This window comes from Fukomys damarensis, unplaced genomic scaffold (genome assembly GCF_012274545.1).
Source record: "Fukomys damarensis isolate Sample0158 unplaced genomic scaffold, DMR_v1.0_HiC HiC_scaffold_27, whole genome shotgun sequence".
NCBI classification, from domain to species: Eukaryota; Metazoa; Chordata; class Mammalia; order Rodentia; family Bathyergidae; genus Fukomys; species Fukomys damarensis.
The window spans coordinates 9,587,483-9,598,626 of NW_022900939.1; the positions used below are offsets into that span (position 1 = coordinate 9,587,483).

Here is an 11,144-nt window from a genome sequence, read left to right on the forward strand (position 1 = left end):
ATTCATTTCTTCCTAGTTATACTTTCTGAGCAGTTTTCACCTGAATGTTTCCTGATGAGTATGACATAATAGAGTTAGTGCCAGGAATGATCATAGACGTAGATTCCAAAGAGGGATTCTAGAGCTCTATCACCTGCTGACTGGCTAGCCATGAAGACCTGATCCCGGGTGGATACAGAGCTGACTGACCTTGTCATGCTTCATGATGATAGTATAAAAACTCTCTCCAGTGATTAACTGGAATGGGATACATTGGAGGGGAATGTTGTAGCCATGCATTAACTCAAGGGACTCACAATGTAAAGGGCAATGGAATCGGATGGTTGTTGTTCAGTAGCATTGATGTGTTGGAAAATGACAAAGAAAGGTTCAAGGTTCGGGTCACTATGTCAACAGTTTAGAGTGAAGTGGGAAAGTGAGCATACCGGCCGAGCAACTTACAAATGTGATCTTATCTCTTGCAGCATGGTATCTAAATGCAAAGTTTAAGCTGAGGACTTTATGATAAGAATAGAAATAAAGATAATTCGCTGTCCCAGCAAGTCTGCTATGCCAAGGGCAGCATCTTAATTAGGGAAGAGTAATCTACAGAGTGTGGGGTGGAGGAGGCTGGGTTAATGGACTCAAAGCTAAAATGTCTCTGAAGTCTCTGGGGAGGCAGAACGGTCTCACTTTGTTTTCATTCCACCCATACTTTGCTTTGCTGTTTGAAGAAGATGTAGAGTCTCTGTCTTGCAACATGATGGATGGGTGCCCCAGAATCGGCCCCTACTTCTCTTAGTGCCAAACAAACACCTGTTATGTAACTCTGGCTCTGGAAGTGCTTATCCCCCAAGACCTAGGGCACCCGCCTAGGCAGGGACCAGGAGAGCAAGCATAAGACTGGATCTTAAGGACACCAAATATAACAGAGACAGAAAGTGTCCTGTAGGAAACTGGGAAAGCAAGAGTCTGTGGATGTGGAATCCCTCTCCTAGATTTTAAAATTCTGATGCAGACTCTCAGAAACAGTGCTACCATTTTATTAAGATGGCTTGTGGGAGTTTAGGTGAATATCTCCATGTCAAATCAAAGAGATGTAAAATAGTCAGAAAGGGATTAAAAGACTCAGAGAATTAGGAATACAAGGGGAAAATATGCTAAGTAAACCAATATACCTCGGCAGTTAAAATACTGAGAGCAGGGCCCAGGGAACAGCCTACTGCCGAAATAGTAATGCACTCATGAGGGTCCTAGTAGCACTGGCAAATTCAATGATGGCAGTCTTTGGAAGCTAGACAGAAGACTAGATGACCCAGTTATAAAATTGAGCTCTTTGATGCCACTGGGATGATAGAACTGTAATATGTCATACATGACATACAATTCAATCAGTTTTTAAATATGCACCACTTTTCAGACTCAGAACTCAGTTATTAAAAGAGAGCCTGAATTATCAGAAAGAAAGACTTTGTAAAACAAAGTATTAAACAGTGACCTTATTCCCCAATCTAGTAACCAAGGCCACATGTTGAGGAGAGAATTCTCATACCCTGAATGGATTACTGAACACACAGGCTGAGTATCTTCTGATGGTCACAGCCATCCAATGTCTCGCTTCGCTGTTGTGACTGGAGCGGAATCACATGGGGGCCAGGTAATAAATGAATTGTTTATCTTTGATCAGCTCATAGCAGCACATTGGGTGCACAAAACCTCCTAATTTACTAAAGAATATTTGGAATGGGCAGAATTTATATTCAAGTAGAAATCTCTGAATATGCCTCTCCTTATCCCCAGGTGAGATAGTGAATGAAAAATAGCATCACACCCCAAAACAAAAAGCATTGATAATTTAACTGTTTTGCATTTTTAAAAACTTTTACTTTCATTAGTACATATGCAATGCTATACACATTTATTGTGGGAAGTTGGTACATGTATATAACGCATCTTAATTACTTTTACATCATTTTCCTTCCTCTTTCTCCCCTTGCTGCCACTTCCTGGACTTCTTTCCATTTTCAGAAAAATCTATCTCCCATTTTCCCATTATTTTATTTTTGTTTAAAGATGTACAGAATAATTTGTGATATCTTAATTTCTCACTTGCGCACTGCAAAATGCAGGCAGAGATGAATGTGGTGGTGTACTCTTCTGTCCTAGCTACTCATGAGGCTGAGATAAGATTGTTTTGACCAGGGTTGCAAAATCACCTTGAGCAATATACTAAGGCTTCTACCCCTCCAAAGAAGCAGATGAGTCATAGAGAATGAAAGCTAACTATGCCAAACTTTACTAGATAATATCCCTTACTATGGTAAATCCGGTATATGTACAAGAGCAAAGCAACATGGCCTTAAATATATTCAGCCATTGATATGGCAAATTGGTTTAACATAGTCCTGGGTGTGGATAATGAAAACCCCACCCTGGTGGGCGCAACACTAAAAGCGCTTGTAGCCTGGGTGGGATAAAAGGGAAAGGAAGGCTTGCTGGCTGCTGCCACCTGTCTGCCTTGCCATGGACTGTTTCTCCTCTGCTGTTAACCTCTGCCATGTCACCATCCCTTGGAATCTCTATAAACTGTGAGCTCAAATAAACCTTTCCTCCCTCAACTTGTTATGGTTTATGTCTAGATGTCCTACCAAAGCCTCATGCAGTCATGGGTAGAGCTTTTTTGAAGATGGATGAATCTAGAATGTGTGATTGATTCATCATACAATGCTAGGATTAAGAGTGCTAGGATTAAGGGTAAGTGATTGCTGGCTCAGTCCACCAATTGGTACTTCCCTCTTCCTGGTAGCCTGGATACAATATCGGAGACAGGAAAAGGGTTGTCTCTCCCTTCCTTGCTTTCTTTTGTTATCTTCTGTTTGCTAGGAGCTTCTCCTCTGCAATGCTCCTCCTCCAAGCCGCTCCAACTTGGAGCCAGCCAATTATGGAATGAAACCTCTACAAAAAGTTAGCTAAAAAAACTCTCCCTCTTTAATTTGGGGTGGTGGATATTGTGTCTCAGCAAGAAAAGAAAAGTAGCTAGGACACTGGGCCAGAATGTTATGTGTCATGTTCAGATGCCCCCCTGACCCAGCTCCGTGAGAATGGCATGGGCCTTTTTCAGAGGTGACTGCATCTACAGTGTATGACACTGGCAGTGACTCATGGTGCAGTGCTCGGCTCCAGGATGCTCGGATTAAAGGTGTGAATGCTACTCAACCTAAGTAGTGTGGATAAAACAAAAGGGGCCAGAAGATGCTATTAAGGTCTCTTATTGCTTTTGCTAACTTCCCCATCCTGTTGAACTGTTGCCCCCTGCCATGCACCACTCTGCCTTGGAGCCAGCCAACTATGGACTGAAACCTCTACAGACTGGAAGCTCAACAAACCTTTTCCTCTTTAACTTCCGGTGTCCTGTATTTGGTCTCAGCAATGAGAAAAGTAACTGGGACAAATAATGACCATATGTAATGTTATACAAAATAGACCAAACTGTACATCTATCTTCTTGCCTAAGCTTTATGCATTTCTTCACTCTCTGCCATAGAATAGAATAAGAGGGTTTTGACCACTTTCTCTGTCCACAGAGTCTCCTATTGGCCTACTGTATGGATGGCATAATGGCTATCAGATATTTGAATAATATGTGCTGGGTACATTGCAAGCCTTTGTCAAACACATTGATCTAGAAAGTGGGTGAAACATTCTTTGAAACTTAGGGATCATTTAGGATGCATGGGTAGGATATGTAAATAAATCCCATCAAACTAAGTGACAAAGATTTCCTCCTCTTACCTTCCCACCACTAAGAAGAAAAAACATGTAGTAAAGCTTTTTATATTGCATTAGTCAGAAGTAGATGGTGGTCATATTACAGTGTGTCTTAACCCACCTATGTTCTGTGAAGATTAGGAACCTTTTCAGGCTCAAGAGTAGGACATGCCAAGAAATCCCATCAAAGTTTTGCATCTCTCACCTTCCTAACAAAACTCATAAATCTGAAAAACAAAATTCCTAAATAACAAGAGTCATACATCTGAATAATGAGAAAGAACCAAAATGTATTTCTTATTTTTCTGGAAGCTGGAAATTGCAAGATAAAGACACGAGCATTCAGTGTCTGATAGGAGTCTCATTTCTGTGTCCTCCAGTGGAAGAAAATGTGCACTATGACTTAAGATGGTGGGGGGCAAAAGAACCAAGAACTGTGAAATGTATTCTGTAATGTCTTTACTCTCATTCAGAAGGAAAGAGCCTTTGTAACTCCATCACCTCTTCACACTATTCCTACCTCCTCTCCAAACTAGTGCATTGGGAATTAAATCTCAGCATATTAATTTGGGGAGATATTTTTCAGAACACAGCACAGCCACACTTAGATGTGGTCTTTAGAGAGAGTGGAGATGGGAAATTGTATCTATGAGCAGAACATCCTGCTGTGTTCTGATTTATCTACTTCACATGGGAAAAGAAGTGGCCAAGATTAAGGATATAGATTCACCTGCAACAGCAAATGCCTTGGTTAAGTGGTCAGTCATGAGAAGGGGGCACGTTGGTAGTCAGGGAAGAAGAAACTGGGAGAATAGAAGGTGAACAGATGATGGAAATGAGCATCATGGTGAACATATTTGTACTCCACAGTGACAATCTCAGGAAGCATCCATCATAGAGGGAGCTGCACATAACAGGCCAGAATGACTTAGCAAGCTGATTATTGTCAATCACTGTCATCATCCATCACAGAGCTGGTCATTTCTCTTTCCACATAAGCCCAGGAGTGTGAGCTTCCAGTGATCCAAGTGAGCATAGCCATTTCGCTCCTCCATGTCACCTGCCACGCCACAACTGGGAAATGACACTGAGCCCCTCACATGGAGCCACTCCTTAAACCACTTTTCCTACCATCCCAACAACAGAGATTCATTTTTCCTGGGAGAGACCTATATTTGGGTTATGGATTAATCTGTCCTCTCTGCAGAGCCTCATGCAGATTGATATTCAAGGCTTACAGCTATGAGCTAGGGATCAGTTGGTCAAACATCAATGGCTGGGCATTACTAACAAATACAGAACACAGTGTCAGATAAACTATCACTGTCTGGTAAAAGGAGGGATGCAAATTGAAGTTGTTTATTGATGTGTATTTTTGGGGCAAGTGAATGGATACATTTTTAAACTGCATTTGTTTTATGAGAATCTATAGATGGAAAATATTACAGTATCTTTATCAATAGAGAAGAGAAAGTAAAAAGTGTTATGTCATTGCTCTACTCTCTTAAAAAGGAAGTAAATTTTAGGAGAAACAGTCTGTCCATTTAATAAAAACTATGTTGGGGACATTTGGACAATAGTTAAACAATCATTTTCTGAGATGTGCCCTTGATTAGGGCATTTGCATTACTTATAGTTGGGCATTAAGAATAGATATGAATCTCATATATGTGTTAGTTAATTGATAATAGGTAATGATACTAATAACTAAAACATAGAATTGATTATATATCTGGCAAAATTGTTTGTTTTATCTATATTAGCTCAATTAAGCCTCATGCATGAGTCGAACTGTTACTAAATTAAGGATACAAAGTGAAATACTGAGAAACGGAGAGGTTAATCAAGGATGAATTTCCTAAAAAATAGATATCAGGTCATTTGTTAGGAGAAGTCCGACTTCTTCGGAATTCTTGCACTGATTGTACCTACAGAGGGAGATCACTGCACTCTTCACGACTTGGGTGAGAAAGGGAGCAACATTCCTAATATAAAGAGAACAATACTGGCATGTTTAAGGTTCCACATCTAATACAAATTTGTGTCAGAATAGTTTTAATATTTTGTTGTGAGGTAACCATTATGAAAGAAACTTTGACTTCTGGTTGTTCTAACTCAGTTTATTCTCTTGTCTAACTCATTCTCAGCTGGGTTATTGTTTCTCAAACTCACTTTCTTCCTACTCACTTTTTCGTACTCAGAAAACTTCAATGTCCCTGGGATGCACCCATGATAGAGTTCTTTAAATAACTAGGCACGTGAGTTGCTTATCTTTATGAACTATTAAATTCAATTAGTAAATACTTTGACCAAGACTACTACATGCATCTGTGTTGGTTCAGTTATAAAATGTCCCTCAAAAGTTCACTTGGGAAGGGTTTTGTTTGCAGTGCAGCAGTATTCAGAGGTGGGACTTTGGTTAGGTGGATCATGAGCTATCCTCAGCGGTGGGTTACACTGTTGATGGATTCGTAATTTAATGAATGAGCCTTTGGGAAATGATGGAAATTTGAAAAGGCAAGGCCTAATTAGAGATCATAAGCTACAAATGGAAATACTTTGAAAGACATTTTGTCTCCCTGACTCAATTTTTGCTGTCTTTATTTTGTGGCATCCATGAGGTGAGCAACTTTGCTCTTCACATCTTACGGTACAAATTCTTCACCCCGGAGTAGAACCCATGGAGTCAGCTGACCATGGACTGAACCTCTGGAGCAGTGAGCCCAAGTAAATCTTTCCTCATGGAACTTCATTTGCTTAGACTTTTTCTTTTCACACTGATGGAAATCTAATACTCTTCATCATAAGTTATTTATTTAGCAGAGTTCAGGATCAAACCTCAGGCCCTGTGTATGCAAAACATACTCTCTACTGCTGAGATATAATTGCTTGCACCATTTAACTTAGCAAGCCCAGTCAGCAAGTATTTGGGGGGTTTATGCTAATTTATGCTAATTATTCACCCAACTTTCAAAACAAGTGTTGAAATAATATTTATTTTATAGTTTCTCTTATCATTAAAATATTAAAAATATTCTATTTTTTCAAAAGGACTGGATAATTGTCTTAGAAATTTTAATTTGTATCTTAATTTGTTGTTTAAGTAGATATGCAAATATGTGTATAACCTCCAACTAGATTGAAAAGCTCCCTGTATTTTGCAATTATCTTCATTTTCTTTAGTTATTTATGAATTATGCCTCTTCATTTGACTTTTCCATTATGGTAAATATCTGATATTTCAATGTATGTTGGTACAGTTCTATATTTAATGCTTGAATAATGTCTGGGAATCATTATGCCTTTTGGATTTCTCCATTACAAAGCCAGTAGCATATCTGTGACTCAAATTAAAATGGAATATGTGACATGCTTATTAGCAGGTTGAATATTCAATTTAACATGCAATGCTTCTCAATGAGTCATTTACTCTTGCGTGGTCTACCAAGGACTTATTTAACATTTGCGAGAGAAACTGAGTCAGTCTCTTGGATTTCTTTCAAGGACGGAAAATAATTCCTACATAGGAGAAACAATCCTTTTTTCTAAGTACCAAGGTTATTTGAACTACTTTGGCTGAAAAAATAGTTATATTATCTCCAGGGCACATTCAGAAGAATTTCTAATTCTTGTCATGGATTATGACATGGTTTTCCCTTGGTAAGACAACAACAAGAAGAAGTATATTTGGAATTTGAAGCAGATTTCCAGAAAGAAGTTTCCAGTATGTTGATTTTCTTGACTCCTGCTAAACTCCCCCACTTAGTTTATTGAGAGTGATGAAAGATGTAAGGTAATTTTTATTCCATTCTGATCTCTTTCCGTTCAGAGTTTTGTCAACTTTTAGAATCATCATGCAAACAAAATTCAAGTGTGTAATTCTGTCCTAAGCCACAATTTCTCATTGATGAGTGCTCAGGAAACAGGATGAGAAATCTTGGGCACAGTTTGGAACAGAATTATTTTTTCTCCCTCAGATTCAGTGAACATCTTGTCATGTTTATCTCTGTCCCTTCATCCATGCATTTCTTTTATTACTTTATGTTTGTTGTACCTAATGTTTGTATTCCTTGTGCAGAGCCACTACGTGAATACAACACATCTCAATAACCTTTTCCATGCCTTTTCCTTCCCTCTTTCCCCATCTTTTCATCTCCTTTGAAAAACATCTCTCTTCCTACTTCTCATTATTCATCTCTCATTTTGCTCTTTATTTATATTTTGGGTTTCTCACATAAGAAGAACCATGTGATATATGAGCTCATGTGTCCAATTTATTTCACTCAAAATTATGGTTTCAGGGTGCATCCATTTGCCTAAAAACGAGGTAAATTGATCTTTATGGCAGGGTAATGCTGTATCGAATGTAAATACCACATTTTCGTTATCCATTCATCAGTTGATGCAAGTACAGGCTGCTTCCAAGATTTAGCTGTTATGGACTGTACTGCTGTAAACATGGGTGTGCGAGTATCATTGTAATACCAATGTCTTTAGCTTTTTTGGAAAGATACCTAAACGGGGAATAGCTGGGTCAAATGCAATTTCTAGCTTTTGCTTTTTGAGGAACCTACCTACTGATTTCCATAGTGACTGAAATAGCTCAAACTCCCACCATGATTTGAAATCATGAAATCCAAACCATGGATTTCTTTTGTTGACTCTTTTAGTATGATACAGCAAATTGTTGTGCCTTACCTGAGTCAATGTAATGGTTTCCTAACTAGCTCCCCTGCTTAAATACACTTCTAATGCTATTAAATCCCTGAACTCTGCTGCCAAATTACTATTCGCTATAAAGCGTCTCTTCTTATTATTATACAATCATAAAACTGCAAACTACGAGCTCTTTCAGTTGCATTCTTTTGTTTCCATTTCCATAATGCTGTCTGCCACATGGTAAGCACATATTAAGTGCTCATTCAACATCTTAGTGAATCTCATACTCAAAATACCTGCACTGGCTCCCTGCTCCTTAGCAAACTTTGCATGGCATGCAAGTCATATACAATATTTCTAATTAGATTGTAATGGATAGAAATTATAATTATACTGAAATGAAGACTGAGTAGTGCCTTAGCTACCTTACCCTTGTTGCTGAGATAAAATACCCAACACCCAAAGTTAAAGGGGAAGACGCATATTTGGCTCGCAGTTTGTGGAGGTTTCAGTCCCTAATGGGCTGGCTGCAAGGTACATGGTGGAGGAACAACAGTTAACGGTGATGGGAGACAGCAAAAGCACCAGGGGACCTCAGCAGTGTCTCTCCTCTTCTTTTTTATCTTATTCAGACTCCTGGATTAAGGTGGTGCCAAGCCAGTCACTCACATGTAGTGGTTTAGTAATCACACACCCTTACTGCAGCATCACACACTAGAGATTCACCCACCTGTGACTGCATGAGGCTTTGCAGGAACATCTAGACCCAATCCCGAACAAGTAATACTTTAAATGAATTATTATTTTAAAACAAAACCTATTTTGAACCGAGACACCTCAAAAGTATTTCAATCTTGTTGTAAGGATTATTGGTTTAGCTCTACACTATAATGAAGGGTGTTTGGGAAAAAAAAGAAAAAATACGGGAAAATGAAAAAATCGAAATAAAGTATTTGTAAATGGGGAGGGGAGGAGAGAGTGAAGGGAGGGCAGGGACAAGGGGAAAAATGAGAACCAAGACCTGTGATGTAAAGGTACAAGATCCCAATAACGAATGCAACTGTACTGTCAACCTAAAATGTACCAATAAACTAGTGAGAGAGAAAAGAGTGTTTTGAGTTTTTTTAATAACACAACTAAAGAAACTATATTTCAGGTAATATGCAAAAATTACAAGTGTGCAATCTTTTGATATAATTTAGCACTTCACAAGCAGGTAAGAAAATAGTGTTAGAAGAAACAATCTGTCCATGGTCATCCAGCTCCTAAAAGATAAAGTCAGGATGCAAAATGTTTTAAATTTATCATAATTTTGTTGTTGAGTTTCTAATTTCCTTTACGGACAAAAGAATGAACATTCTAAGTTTAACAGGATTAGAATTTCATAGAATTCTCTTGCTCAGAACAGGCCACTTGCAAATAGAGAATTTTCTCATCTAAGGGATGAAGGATTCCATCTAGGTTGGAAAAGGGAAGGGATTCTGGGGCCCTAGACACTGTCATCCACAGCTGTGAGTTAAAGCCTGGTGCAAGAGGCCATGCCTGCAAACTCCAGAACAAACAAAACACTAGTCCTCTGTCCCGCCAAGTCATAGAAATGGTGAAATGTTTGTTGGAATTCATAAGCACCCAGGAGTACTTCCCTTTTTACACAGTTGTGGTACCTACCCAGCGACCTTTTCAAAATCAAACTGGAGTTATCCAGTAAGCAAGGAACTACCACACACCGTGGCATTTCTTATCCTCCACACCATTCACCTTTTCCTGCTCCTTTAATGGACTGATCAAGACTCCTGCTGGAGCTGGAGGGGCCCCAGGAGCTGCTTCCTCCTTGACCCCTTTGCTTGTCTGTTCTCTGCAGGATCTCTTGGAAACTGCCAACCTGGAGAAATGTTTCTGACTTCCCTTCTGGCCTGGACAAATCACAAAGGCAATTGAAGGCAAGAAGTATTTCGCTGTATTTTTCCTTTTCTTTCTATCTCTGTGATAGGCATCTCATCCACAGACCCAGGCTAATACGTGTGGAAGGAGAGAGAAATCATCTCTGCATGCGCTCCTGTGACATTTTGATAAGAGCACAGGGAAGGGAAGGTGGCAATTCCTTAAGCCGCCTTCTAAAGACACAGCTTCATCCACTCCTTGGAAAGCTTACTGGGATCCTCTCAGGGAGCAGGAGGAGTTGAAAGGATTGTAGGAATAATCCAACCTACAGAAACACAATTATCAGGAGTGGTATAATGTCTCGATATATTTCCCCTTTAAGTTCGATCTATCTACTCCCTTTTGAAGAAAATGTTACTTTGGCTTCAGATTCCTTTTAGGGGATGTTTTACTTGCTTGTTTATAGCAGTGGAGTAAATTTAGACTCAAAGGAGCTTTAAGGAAGATTTAATATTATTTTATGATAGTATAATTGTGTATTTGTTTATAATTTATAAGTATAAAATTATATATGCATAGAAGCATTTTTAACAATATAGTATAAATGCATACATATTTAATAGTGTATTAACATTGTAGCAGAGTATTTCTTCAAATATCTCAAGAATAAGTCCACTCAGTGCTCAAAATGGACTACTTTGAAGAAAGCATGGCCAAAGGGAGGAATCGATCCCTTTCCCTTATACCCAGTCCAGAAAGCGCTGCAGTTATACCACCATGAGTACTTCTGAATTAATCTAACTTGAGTTCTGGAGAAAGGCACAGAGGAAAGAAGTGGTTTCTAATTTATGGCAAAG

At 39.0% G+C, this 11,144-nt stretch overlaps 1 long non-coding RNA gene across 1 annotated transcript; it reads left to right on the forward strand.

The window, feature by feature from the left end:
- Window positions 1–295: 295 nt before the first annotated feature.
- Window positions 296–10,336, forward strand: LOC109117667. The gene is made up of 3 exons (XR_002024972.1): window positions 296–374; window positions 1,495–1,636; window positions 10,268–10,336. It is a non-coding gene; the product is annotated as an uncharacterized LOC109117667 (long non-coding RNA).
- The last annotated feature ends 808 nt before the right edge of the window (window positions 10,337–11,144 follow it).